The sequence below is a fragment of the Schistocerca gregaria genome, chromosome 8 (assembly GCF_023897955.1).
Source record: "Schistocerca gregaria isolate iqSchGreg1 chromosome 8, iqSchGreg1.2, whole genome shotgun sequence".
Taxonomy (NCBI): Eukaryota; Metazoa; Arthropoda; class Insecta; order Orthoptera; family Acrididae; genus Schistocerca; species Schistocerca gregaria.
The window spans coordinates 362,593,748-362,607,214 of record NC_064927.1 but is presented as its reverse complement, the minus strand read 5'-3'; positions in this window follow the sequence as shown (position 1 = coordinate 362,607,214).

Genomic DNA, 13,467 nt, shown 5'->3' with positions numbered 1-13,467 from the left:
GCGAGATCAGCAGATCTCTCCCCAGTTGAGAACGTTTGAGGCATTATGGGTATGGTGCTCCCACCAGCTCAGGAGTTTGACAATCTACCGCACTAATTGCGCAGAATTTGGCATGATATCCCTCAGGAGGATAACCAAAAACTCTCAATCAGTACCAAACCGGATAACTGCTTGCATATGGGCCAGAGGTGGACCAGCGCGTTGTTGACTTCCTCAATTCACGAAGCTCTTTTTCTTCAATAAATTATCCAATTTTTCTGAAGTTATTTTTTTGTCAGTATGTGTAAATCACATCTACCTATTTCCGTCCCATTCGGATAATTCCATGGTGGTGCGCCGTTTTCTTTCTTTCTTTTTTTTTTTTGTCCTTAGAGTGTAATTGTTGAAGGACTATGTTGGACCCTTCTCCCGGACTGCTTGTGGAAATTCTCCGGTATTGCCACTGCCCCTACGACCGCTTCGTTATCCTGCAGCATAGTTAATTCTGAGTCGAGTACCACTTCTTAAAACACTTACATACGCTCGTAGGCAGTCAAAGTCCATTAGGCGGTCAAAAAGTGCTGGCCACCGTATGTGATGCAAACCCTCTGCGATGACCATAATTTTGAATTTTTGCTCGAATATATTTAAGTCGACTCAATTACAGCTTTCCACTTCTGAATCCATATTGTAAGGGATTCATCCCATGAACGAGTCATTTGTGCTGTGGTACACCACGTTCTCTAAGGTATCGTGAAGACAAGTTGGTCTGTGCGATATCAGTCCCAGTGGGTTCTTGTCTTCGACATATTAGATAATCACTGCTTTCGTCCATATAACTTGTGTTTTCCCTGCAATAAAAGCCCGTTGTAGAGTTGACTCAAACATAAAAGTAAGTTTCACAGTAGAGTTTCATCAGAAATGTCGTTTGGACCAGCTGAATTATTCCTTTTCAGTTGAGGATTTCTTTCCTCGCCTTCTCTTACTGAACTTGACAAACTAACCTTCCTTCGCTATCTGTGTTCATGAAATTCGACCTCTGCAGTGTCGTTTGGAAGGAAGGATCCAGACGTAATTGTGCGGGTTTCCGACAGTTTTGTGTTATGCTGGCATCTGCTCAGTTTAGTGTTTATAACATTCAGATATTTTTTTCTTCTTTTGGCAGACGATTCTATACAGCGTCCCCCATGGGTCAAGATCTACATCTATTCTGTGCCACGAACTGCTTTCAACTTTCTACTTCTGACAGTCTTTGGCTGTCTTTAAATTGCTGCTTGAAGTCTCAGTATCCCCGAAAACCGAAACATTGTCTCACAGTTTTAGAGATTGTACTAGGAGCAGTTCCATACAGCAATGTTATCTGTACAACAGTGGTGTATTCACATGCTCTTCTACGGAACCACAACCTAGCTAGTCGGCTCAGTGGTTACACACAGTACTCGTATTCAGTACAGCGATTCAAATCCCTTTCTGGACACCCAGAATCGTGTTGGTCCACATATACCACCTGCGGTTCTGTGGTATATGCGGATCCAGATGGTGCTGGTTTGCTATGGTGTCTCTAATGTATGTTAAGCTATATTTTGAGATTTCCTTTCCCATCCTTCTCCAGTTACAGATTATGTTCACTCTCTAATAAACTAGACGGTGACGGACTTAAACTCTAATCGACTTCTACTACACCATTTCAGCTGCATGACTGATACTTTGTATGGAAAACCTAGGTATTATTTTCATACATATCGTTTTAGCAATGTTAGTAAAGTACTACGACGGGACTGACGTCGGATTCTTCTACTGGTAGACCAATAAGAACAAGCATCATATATATTCCCATGGATATTGTTATTTTCTATCCACATAAAAGGAACCAAGAATCTTCCGTAACCATAAACACACGATTCTTCAAAGAATTGAGCTCCCATGTATAAAATATCTTCATAATTCTGATTGCTTTACAAATGAGTTATGCGATACATTTTTGATGTTAAGCATGTAACCGAGAAAGTTCGAAACTATGTTTAAAGTCTGTTGCATGTCGTTAAGTGCCTACTTATCTAACACTGGATGAACATGGTATGGATAATTTACGCTCCGTTTTACGCAAAAGCTACACTCCTGGAAATTGAAATAAGAACACCGTGAATTCATTGTCCCAGGAAGGGGAAACATTATTGACACATTCCTGGGGTCAGATACATCACATGATCACACTGACAGAAACACAGGCACATAGACACAGGCAACAGTGCATGCACAATGTCGGCACTAGTACAGTGTATATCCACCTTTCGCAGCAATGCAGGCTGCTGTTCTCCCATGGAGACGATCGTAGAGACGCTGGATGTAGTCCTGTGGAACGGCTTGCCATGCCATTTCCACCTGGCGCCTCAGTTGGACCAGCGTTCGTGCTGGACGTGCAGACGGCGTGAGACGACGCTTCATCCAGTCCCAAACATGCTCAATGGGGGACAGATCAGGAGATCTTGCTGGCCAGGTTAGTTGACTTACACCTTCTAGAGCACGTTGGGTGGCACGGGATACATGCGGACGTGCATTGTCCTGTTGGAACAGCAAGTTCCCTTGCCGGTCTAGGAATGGTAGAACGATGGGTTCGATGACGGTTTGGATGTACCGTGCACTATTCAGTGTCCCCTCGACGATCACCAGAGGTGTACGGCCAGTGTAGGAGATCGCTCCCCACACCATGATGCCGGGTGTTGGCTCTGTGTGCCTCGGTCGTATGCAGTCCTGATTGTGGCGCTCACCTGCACGGCGCCAAACACGCATACGACCACCATTGGCACCAAGGCAGAAGCGACTCTCATCGCTGAAGACGACACGTCTCCATTCGTCCCTCCATTCACGCCTGTCGCGGCACCACTGGAGGCGGGCTGCACGATGTTGGGGCGTGAGCGGAAGACGGCCTAACGGTGTGCGGGACCGTAGCCCAGCTTCATGGAGACGATTGCGAATGGTCCTCGCCGATACCCCAGGAGCAACAGTGTCCCTAATTTGCTGGGAAGTGGCGGTGCGGTCCCCTACGGCACTGCGTAGGATCCTACGGTCTTGGCGTGCATCCGTGCGTCGCTGCGGTCCGGTCCCAGGTCGACGGGCACGTGCACCTTCCGCCGAACACTGGCGACAACATCGATGTACTGTGGAGACCTCACGCCCCACGTGTTGAGCAATTCGGCGGTACATCCACCCGGCCTCCCGCATGCCCACTATACGCCCTCGCTCAAAGTCCGTCAACTGCACATACGGTTCACGTCCACGCTGTCGCGGCATGCTACCAGTGTTAAAGACTGCGATGGAGCTCCGTATGCCACGGCAAACTGGCTGACACTGACGGCGTCGGTGCACAAATGCTGCGCAGCTAGCGCCATTCGACGGCCAACACCGCGGTTCCTGGTGTGTCCGCTGTGCCGTGCGTGTGATCATTGCTTGTACAGCCCTCTCGCAGTGTCCGGAGCAAGTATGGTGGGTCTGACACACCGGTGTCAATGTGTTCTTTTTTCCATTTCCAGGAGTGTAGTTTTTCACCCATCTCAATGTCTGTGATGCTATATCTATCTACAATTAGTAGGAAAGAAGTAATAAATTAAACCGTCATGTCTGATCTGCATCTCAATGTACATGACTACTCTGCAATTCACATTTAAGTGCTTGGCAGAGGGTTCATCGAACCACAATCATACTATCTCTCTACCATTCCACTCCCGAACAGCGCGCGGGAAAAACGAACACCTAAACCTTTCTGTTCGAGCTCTGATTTCTCTTATTTTATGTTGATGATTATTCCTACCTATGTAGATTGGGCTCAACAAAATATTTTCGCATTTGGAAGAGAAAGTTGGTGACTGAAATTTCGTAAATAGATCTCGCCGCGAAGAAATACGTCGTTGCTTTAATGACTTCCAACCCAATTCGCGTATCATATCTGCCACACTCTCTCCCCTATTACGTGATAATACAAAGCGAGCTGCCCTTTTTTGCACCCTTTCGATGTCCTCCGTCAATCCCACCTGGTAAGGATCCCACACCACGCAGCAATATTCTAACAGAGGACGAACGAGTGTAGTGTAAGCTGTCTAAAGAGACTTGTTGCATCTTCCAAGTATCCTGCCAATGAAACGCAACCTTTGGCTCGCCTTCCCCACACTATTATCTATGTGGTCTTTCCAAATGAAGTTGTTCGTAATTTTGACACCCAGGTACTTAGTTGAATTGACAGCCTTGAGAATTGTACTATTTATCAAGTAATCGAATTCCAACGGATTTCTTTTGGAACTCATGTGGATCACCTCACACTTTTCGTTATTTAGTGTCAACAGCCACCTGCCACATCATATAGCAATCTTTTCTAAATCGCTTTGCAACTGATACCGCTCTTCGGACGACCTTACTAGACGGTAAATTACAGCATCGTCTGCGAACAACCTAAGAGAACTGCTCAGATTGTCACCCAGGTCATTTATATAGATCAGGAACAGCAGAGGTTCCAGGACGCTTCCCTGGGGAACACCTGATATCACTTCAGTTTTACTCGATGATTTGGGTCTATTACTACGAACTGCGACCTTCCTGACAGGAAATCACGAATCCAGTCGCACAACTGAGACGATACCCCATAGGCCCACAGCTTGCTTAGAAGTCGCTTGTGAGGAACAGTGTAAAAAGCTTTTCGGAAATCTAGAAATACGGAATCAACTTGAAATCCCCTGTCGATAGCGGCCATTACTTCATGCGAAAAGAGAGCCAGCTGCGTTGCACAAGAACGATGTTTTCTGAAACCATTCTGATTACGTATCAATAAATCGTTCCCTTCGAGGTGAATCATAATGTTTGAATACAGTATATGTTCCAAAACGCTACTGCAAACCGACGTCAATGATATAGGTCTGTAGTTCGATGGATTACTCCTACTACCCTTCTTAAACACTGGTGCGACTTGCGCAATTTTCCAATCTGTAGGTACAGATCTGTCGGTGAGCGAGCGGTTGTATATGATTGCTAAGAATGGAGCTGTTGTATCACCGTAATCTGAAAGCTTTACTGCGTAGACAGAGAAAATCTAGCAAGCGATTAACTTTTATCCTTTCATCACTTTGCGGGGATTATCAGCGAGGAAAAGTTTCGTAAAAGTTAGAAATTACGCTTAAAGTTAATAAAAGTTAGAAATTACGAGTAAAGTTTGTTTGAAATCGCTAAGTGCTCTCATCCTCAAATACTCGAAGTATATAATCTGGGTATATGAGTGCGATGAGTTACGGTGGCTCGAGACATATACATGGTTTCTAACGTTAGTACATGTCTTATTGCGTTAAACCTTTAGTATCGGTAGGCACGCGACTGCTTGCGCTACCAATATCTTCCACAACACCGCGCATAAAACCGGAATTTTTCCGAGGTCCATAACATGGGAACTGTTGGTGATAGAAAACTAGCGTCAAGTATTTTGGATGTACCTTGGGCTAGGAACTATTTCTATATCCAACAGAAGAAACTGTCCTACAGTAGTGAGTCAAAGTTTCAATACTAAAACCTTCCTCCAGCTTAAGTAAATCAAGCAAATAGGTTGGTTCTTTTTGCATTGGGTGATGCCCACGGTGCGCGTTAAGGAGCTTAGGAGGCTTTGCTTAACTCATGGGCGTTCTTGGGAAAACTTTAAAAAATATTTTTCACCACGTTTTCGTTGTCAGCAGTGGATACCTATACAACTAACAGCGGAAAACTGATCAAATTTCAACGGTATATACCCTAGGCATTTATCTTGAAGCGCTACCTTCTGGTTTTCAAAAATATTTGGCATCGAGAAACTCCCTAAAACCAATTTTTTGGACTAAAGCCGAGTCACATGTTCCAAGACAGCTATACGCAGAAATGTCTATAATTTTTACGATTTATTCCTAAGATTCCAGTCTCAGACAACATCGAAAATTTTCTTGATATCTTTAACCGTTTCCGAGATAAGTAAGGTTCAAAATTACCCTAGTTGTGCACGTAAAATATGCGCGTAAGGTCCAGTCTTAGGCGAAAACGTAGTTTATAAAGTGACGCAGCAAGGGGGAATATGCTGTAAAGTGTCTCCATTACGATCAGAAAAGTTCTGCGATCCCTATGTAGTAATACTGAAGCATATGCAAAAATTTTGTGCACGTCAAGTCCAGTCTGTAGTGAGAATTTGTTTTGCGTTATTTCAATCTCACACAATTAAACAAACAAAAATTTACTAGCCCATAAAGCTCTTTTCATATGAGTAACGTGCCCTACTGTAGCACTGAAAATAAGGGAGTCAGAGGAAATTGCTCCTATCGGAGCACAAAAGAGGCAAATATGCTGCTGTTTAAAATACTCTGTCTGGAAAGTGGGGCGGGCCGGATTAGCCGAGCAGTTCTAGGCGCTTCAGTCCGGAACCACGCTGCTGCTACGGCCGCAGGTCCGAATCCTGCCTCTGGCATGGATGTGTGTGATGTCCCTAGGTTAGTTAGGTTTAAGTAGTTCTAAATCCAGGCGACTGATGACCTCAGATGTTAAGTCCCGTAGTGCTTAGAGCCATTTGAACCATTTGAAAAGTGGGATACCAGCAGCTTCACTCTATCTTCCTCAGTACCTTTAAAAATTTCCCCCAAAATTTTGACATTCGAACATATTTGTGCTTTTTGATGATGAGAGTAAAGAAGACAGTGGTAATTGGAGAGATGTAAGATAGTAAAGAATGGTTGTGGTATAGAAAGAACGAAGGAGGTCATGGCAAAGAGAGAGGAACATATTGCCCGTGGAACATAGTTGATAGTGACCGAAGAGTGCTAGGAAAAGAGTGAAGAATACAGTACCAGAGGGAGATGAATAAAAGGAAAAAGTAAGTGGAAGTGGGTGGAAGGCAGTGATAATGAGACAGTCTATGACAGTGACAAAGAGAAAGAGAGAGGCAGTGACAATGAGAAGCAACGGCAGCAGTGGGAAGGAATGAAAGAGACAGAAGCTGTAAGAGAGAGCAAGAAGGAGACAATTACAGTGAGGGGAGACAGAAGTAGTAGGGCAGAATGAAGGAGACTGGCTGAGAAACAGGAGACAGCGACGGCGAGACACAAAGAAATACAAGCAGTTGTGCTGAATGAATGAATGACAATGGACAATTGTGAGTGGATGCGTATAAGAAACTTACAGTAAAGCACTGTAGGACTGAGTGAGATACAGTTAGGGAAGACTGTGGTAGTGAGAAGTGAGACGCATGTTAAAAACGACGCGAATATGTCCGCATGTCAAAACTTTTGCGAACATTTTTAAAGATGTTGATGAAGATAGAATGAGGCAGCTGGTACCCACTTTTCAGAGTCTTTTAAACAGGAGCATATTCTCCTTAACCGGGCTCCTATAACACTTTTTTCCGCTGGTAATAGGCCATAAATTTACGCTCAGCTCACGGTATGAATCTCTCAGAACATAAGGTCTCAACTGGCATCACAAACTGTAGCACTAGGATCCCAACCATTGCACATACGCCGACAGTGAAATACTTCTTTGAGACCTCCTAACCAATTAGTAGCACTTCGGCCCTTCCTAGATTTGCATGCTCATCTGACTCCTTACTCAGGAGTTCATGCTCAGATCAGAGGTGACTCGGTCATCCGTATGTTGGTACAAGATCAGCTGCGTACAGGAGTGAAACGGTGACGGTATCAAGCACGAATTTTTCAGTTCTCTGTTGTTGGAGACTGTACAGAATGGCTTGGATGTTAAGAGATAGATACGGCGATGATAAGGAAATCAGACTCTGGGTTGGCTTAATGGTCTACTTTTTATTGCTGCTTCGCGTGTTTTCAGTGAACTTGCAGAAGAGCACAGACACTAGTTTATAACTTCATTAAGTGTAAAACTCAGATGAAGCTTACAAGATTCTCCAGTCAGTTACCACAAAACGTGATTATCCCGGCCTACAACTTCGTTAAGATTCGGTTACTTACAGTAACGCGTGGTACTACATACCATGAACCTTGGAAGTTCTAATCGAACTCTTAGGTTCAAGTACTTTTCACAATGAAAGTGATATAGGCGCATTTAGACAGTTGTGAGATGGAAGCCAATAGCCCTAATCCAAAGGTTAGAACAGACAATCTCTGAAAGTCTTTATTAGTATGTAAGGTTAACGCAGCATAACAGACACTCAGTTAGTATGTGCTGTAGGCTCTTCCATTCAGAGCTGATGGAACTCTTCCGCTTGGTGGAGCTCTTCTGCTCTCTGAAACTCTTCGCTGAAACTCTAATTCGTGCATGCATTATCTCATCCCTTTTAGGTCTTACAAATGATATGTTCTTGTAGGCACTGGGAGGTCCTACTGTGCCTCTGGTAATCGATACGGTCGGAAATTTATCAGTTTTCCTTAAAACTCTGGTTTCAACTCCGTTCGTGCTTCACCATTTTCATTAATACTATGTGATCAAAAGTATCCGGACACCCCCCAAAAACATACGTTTTTCATTTTATGTGCATTGTGCAGCCACATACTTACTACCAGGTACTCCATATCACCGACCTCAATAGTCATTAGAGATCGCGAGAGAGCAGAATGGGGCGCTCCGCCGAACTCACGGACTTACAATGTAGTCAGGTGATTGGGTGTCACTTGTGACACACGTCTGTAAGCGAAATTTCCAAACTCCTAAACATACCTAGGTGCACTGTATCAGTTTTGAAGAATATGTAGATGTGAGTAAATTTTGGAGAGATATTTGTTTTTAAATGAATAAACTGTCTCACATGCATGGATGTTATGAATGAACCTTTGGTTATTGTCCTGTCCTGGCGGCCCAGTCAGCCTTTGCAGTTTGGGTAGGGTGCTTAAAATAACTAACGGCACATAAATAAATAAAAGAGGATTCAACTGCCACACCTGTTCATAAGTAACTGCAAGATTATGGATCAGAGACTAAAGATGTTGTGTTACGTACGATTCTTGTGCTCCGAAATATGCACGACCGAAGGTGGTTTCCACGTGTAATTGAGAACTTCCATTAGCTTGCTAATAGCTCACTCCTTTCCTCATTTGCTTTAATGGTCCACACGCAGACCACTCGTCACAGGTCACTGCACCAAAGAGCATTCCCACGGTACTGCACTGGTAAACCGGCAAAGAGACGGAAATGGGAGAGATAGACAGAGGGAAAGCGAGGCGTGCTGCCGTGGCGGAAGTCGGCCTGCCGGCGCTCCGCTCCTTAACTCGACGCCGACAGCCGTCTGGGAGCCGGCAGAGGGCCGGGCAATCCATTAGCCGAGCTGCTGCCAGTCCATAACTTACAAGGTGAGCCGGCGACGCGACCTCAGACCGCGCTGACGGATTCTTGAGGCAATTTCTTGCACATTCCTCCGGCTTCCACTTAACGTGCAGTCGCTCGTTTGAAGCAGTCGCGGGAAATATTCAGGACACGGTTGTAAAGAATACGCGTACTGCAGACTTGCGTGCTCCGTACAAGGCACGATTATGCAGTCTTTCACGTCGTCCGCTTGGCCACCTTATTCCACTCCCTCACGCTCTCTGGCAATATCGGCGACCACCCCTCACCGTGACTTGAGGGTCCATTCTCCTCAGACAGCCTACGAAATAAGCGAGTTTTATGATTAGTTTGGAGAAACTAATGAGGCAATGAAATATATCCCTCAAGTTCAAGTTGTTCTGTCCAAAATGAGGAATGTCTACGACAGAAGTCCCGCAGTCTGCAAATCTTACCTGAAACAAAAAAACAAACAGTTTACTTACTCTATAGGGTATTGCACAAGGATTAACTGCACAGTTATTCGAAAATTTAAAAATCATGAAATGGGGGTGTTTGAAAAAAAGATGTAGTTTTGTACTGTGTTTTCGGTGACATTTTTTTGCAATAATTAATGAATAAATTGAAACAAAAAATAGCATATGACTCCTTGCAGAGATGTCCCACGTGTAATTCAGCCAAATTTCAGGACGATAAATTTATTGGTGTGCCCACAACCTATTCCAGCAGATTGAGATAGAGTGTATTCCAAGCTGGTGCAATGGATTGTGGGCACACTTATGAAGATATATTTCTGAATTTTTTATTGAATTACTCCTTGGGCGTATATGCAAGGAGTAATAGGCTTATTTTTCATTTTTTTTCAATTTATTCATTAGTCAAAAACGTCACCAAATGTACATGACAAAAATACATGTTTGTTTCAAACATCTGACATTTAATTCTTTCTTTCTCGGGGCCTTTGTCCCGCTCCAAGGCGGGGTCGGCTTTTTTATTACGGATTTGGCAGTGTCAATTGCAGAGGGTGGCCGGATGCTCTTCGCGACGCCACTCCGAACCCCCTGGGACATAAGTAGTGTACCCCAGCTGTCTGCGCCTAGTGTAAGTCATGAAAGAGTGCGAATGTTTTCAAATGTCTATGAGTCGTCTAACTGAGGCGGAACCAGCCCGGTATTCATCTAGCGGGATGTGGAAAACCGCCTAAAAACCACACCCAGGCTGCCCGGCATACCGGCCCTCGTCGTTAATCCGCCGGGCGGATTCGATCCGGGGCCGGCGAGCCTACCCGAGTCCAGGAAGCAGCGCATTAGCGCACTCGGCTACCCTCGCAGGTAAACATCTGACATTTAATATCTTTTAAAAATAAAACAAACACATAACATTCTCTAAATGAAGAAAATTTTTTCTCTTTTTCAGATAAGATTTTGCAGACTGCAGTACTTCTATTATGAGAATAAATTAGGATATGTTGTCTGGGAGTCAATAAATAATCTGAAAGAAGAGGTATGTAGTTGACTTCATTATGCTATTCATAAAAGTCGTTTATTTTGTATCTGACTCAGGAGAACAGACCCTTAAGGAGACTTGTAGTTCTAATTTCCTAGTGTTAAATATGCATTTATTTCTCGTCATCATCACCTTCTTCTTATGCTTATCGGATTGCAGCTACACTCATCTTATTTCAAGTACTTTTCTCGTTTCTGGATACTTTTGACCTTTTATTACCAGTTGCGTACCATCTGTTATATTGATGAAAATGCAAAATGTTATGCCATGAACTACTTGACCAAACGCTATCGAACACACTTCATTATTTCCATGCAGCGGAGTGTTTTGATTAAAATGTTATCCTTTTCCCAGCTTATTTTCATTACTGAAAACATGCATTCCTACAGACGGAGAACGATTGGAGTACATGATGGAGTGACATCACCGTCACATATGGCTGTGAGAGGTTAATTCATTGGTCAGCCAATCTTTTGCAGACAGAATTGTGGCCGCTGAAAACATGTGCTTGGAGAGAAGACTTCGCCCCCCTTTAGCTCAAAAATGTTCAAATGTGTGTGAAACCTTGTGGTACTTAACTGCTAAGGTCATCAGTCCCTAAGCTTACACACTACTTAACCTAAATTATCCTAAGGACAAACACACACACACCCATGTCCGAGGGAGGACTCGAACCTCCTCCGGGACCAGCCGCACAGTCCATGGCTTCAGCGCCTAAGACCGCTCGGCTAATCCCGCGCGGGCCCCCGTTTAGCCACGTAAATGGCCCTTAGTTTCGAATCTCTTCCGTCGGCAGAGAGCAAGCAGTGTTTGAATTGCATTACGTGAAGCACCCATCCCTGGAGTTTTGAGCCACTTTTGTGAATGCCGGGCTTTCGCTTCTCCACCGTCATTGTGTGAACACGGCTAGTGCTAGCCTCCTGACAAACGGTGCTGCCCTCACTCTGCCATCCCTGGAGATAATATGAGCACGACATTTACTACTGCAAAAACCCAGACACTGCGGTACCGCTCAGCTAGTGTGGGAGTATCCGTTGTGTTTCCCTCCAAAACTCTGGTTCATCCAATGTGACCCGCTTAATGCGAGACATGCAGAGGCAGACCAATCAAAGAAACACTTTTTCAGCCCACTGCCATCCTTGTGATGCTAAAATGCGGATCTTGTACGACAAATACGGGAAGTTTGCTGTCCTTTCTGTAATTTTTCGTATATTTTGTTACATTTCTCTTCCATCCCCCTGAGAGGTTGAAAATTTGATCAGAGGAAGGAACGTTTTGAGAATTTCGGGATGAACGACTGACGAATTGCGATAGATTTGTGGACAGAATCAGACGAGGTTGTAGATGACTACCGAGCTGCCGAGCACAGTTTGCTGCTGTTCAGGAGGTGAAAGTTTTCGCAATCTGCGGCAACATGATGTACAATCTGACCGTTCCCTTCTGTTTCTGATACGCAACTTGCGTTACAGATTCAATTCAAATTTGTACTGTCTTTCGATAATCTCGTATCTGCAAGCTACACGGGCTTGGACTCCTTGTTCCCTCCGCAAGCTCCACAGATAAGGTTATCTTGGTGTTGCTTTCCCCATGTTGCCTTCCTTTCATTTCGGTACCACCCACAGTGTTAGCGTCACTTTCTGTGAACTTAATTCGTAATTAAGTTAATCTCATTTCTTTGATAACTGTTGAGTAACTTTTGTGGAAATTAAGAGTAAATAAAATTCTGTTAAAGGCTCACTTGTCGTGCATTTCAAGGTCGTAGTCATGTCTGGTAAGACGATGCATTAAAAAAATAAACATAACTGGGTTTACTACCTAACTGTGGTTTGTTGTTTTAGCATTGTCTTTGCATACACTAACCAAGTACAAGACTAGCTTATCTATTATTTTGAGAGAGCAAGGAACATTGCACACCCTCGGCTTACGCAGTATGATACTCTTTAGTGGCACTTATAAGATTAGAAACTTTTAATGGCTTACGATATGTCTACTGTTAGCAGAATTTTCCAGGAGGGGATCACAACACAGCCCGCCTAAAGGAAGTGCGCGTTATTGCCATTTTTCGGACTTCGACTAAATATGAATCATCGGTGTTAGGGGCACGGGAGAATCATAGCGACACACAGCACAGCCAGCTGGCAGTATCGCAGTGATTGCAGGATCAGTGGTGGCGACATGGAGTCAGAGCAACAATGTGCCAAAAAGAGTAGGCACGTCACCTTACAGTAGGACTACACCAGGAAGAGATGGTAAGATTGTTTTATCAACTCTGACAAATAGACGGATGACAACTGGTGAAATTTGGGCAGAAGTTACAGACACTGTGTCACCACAAAATATCAGCAACAGCTTACCGGAGGCTGGGTTGAGATCTCGAGTCGTCACTGACAGAATACCACAGACAACAGAAGCTTACATTGTGTGGAGGTAGAGGAAACTGAGACATTATCTGACGTTTTGTGATGCTTAGCAATGATTGTCGTTTCCACTCGACACCAACATGTCCATAGACACGTGGCAAAAGGTCACTGGAAACACCAATTCATGAGACTCATACCTTTTCAACCTGTGGAATCATGGTGTGCACTCTTATTGGATACGACAATAACAATGATTTGGTAATGCTGCTGAAGGGACGCTGAATGTTCGCTGGTACGTGACAAGAAGAATAATTCACATGTAAGGAATACCCTTCATGAGCCGGTT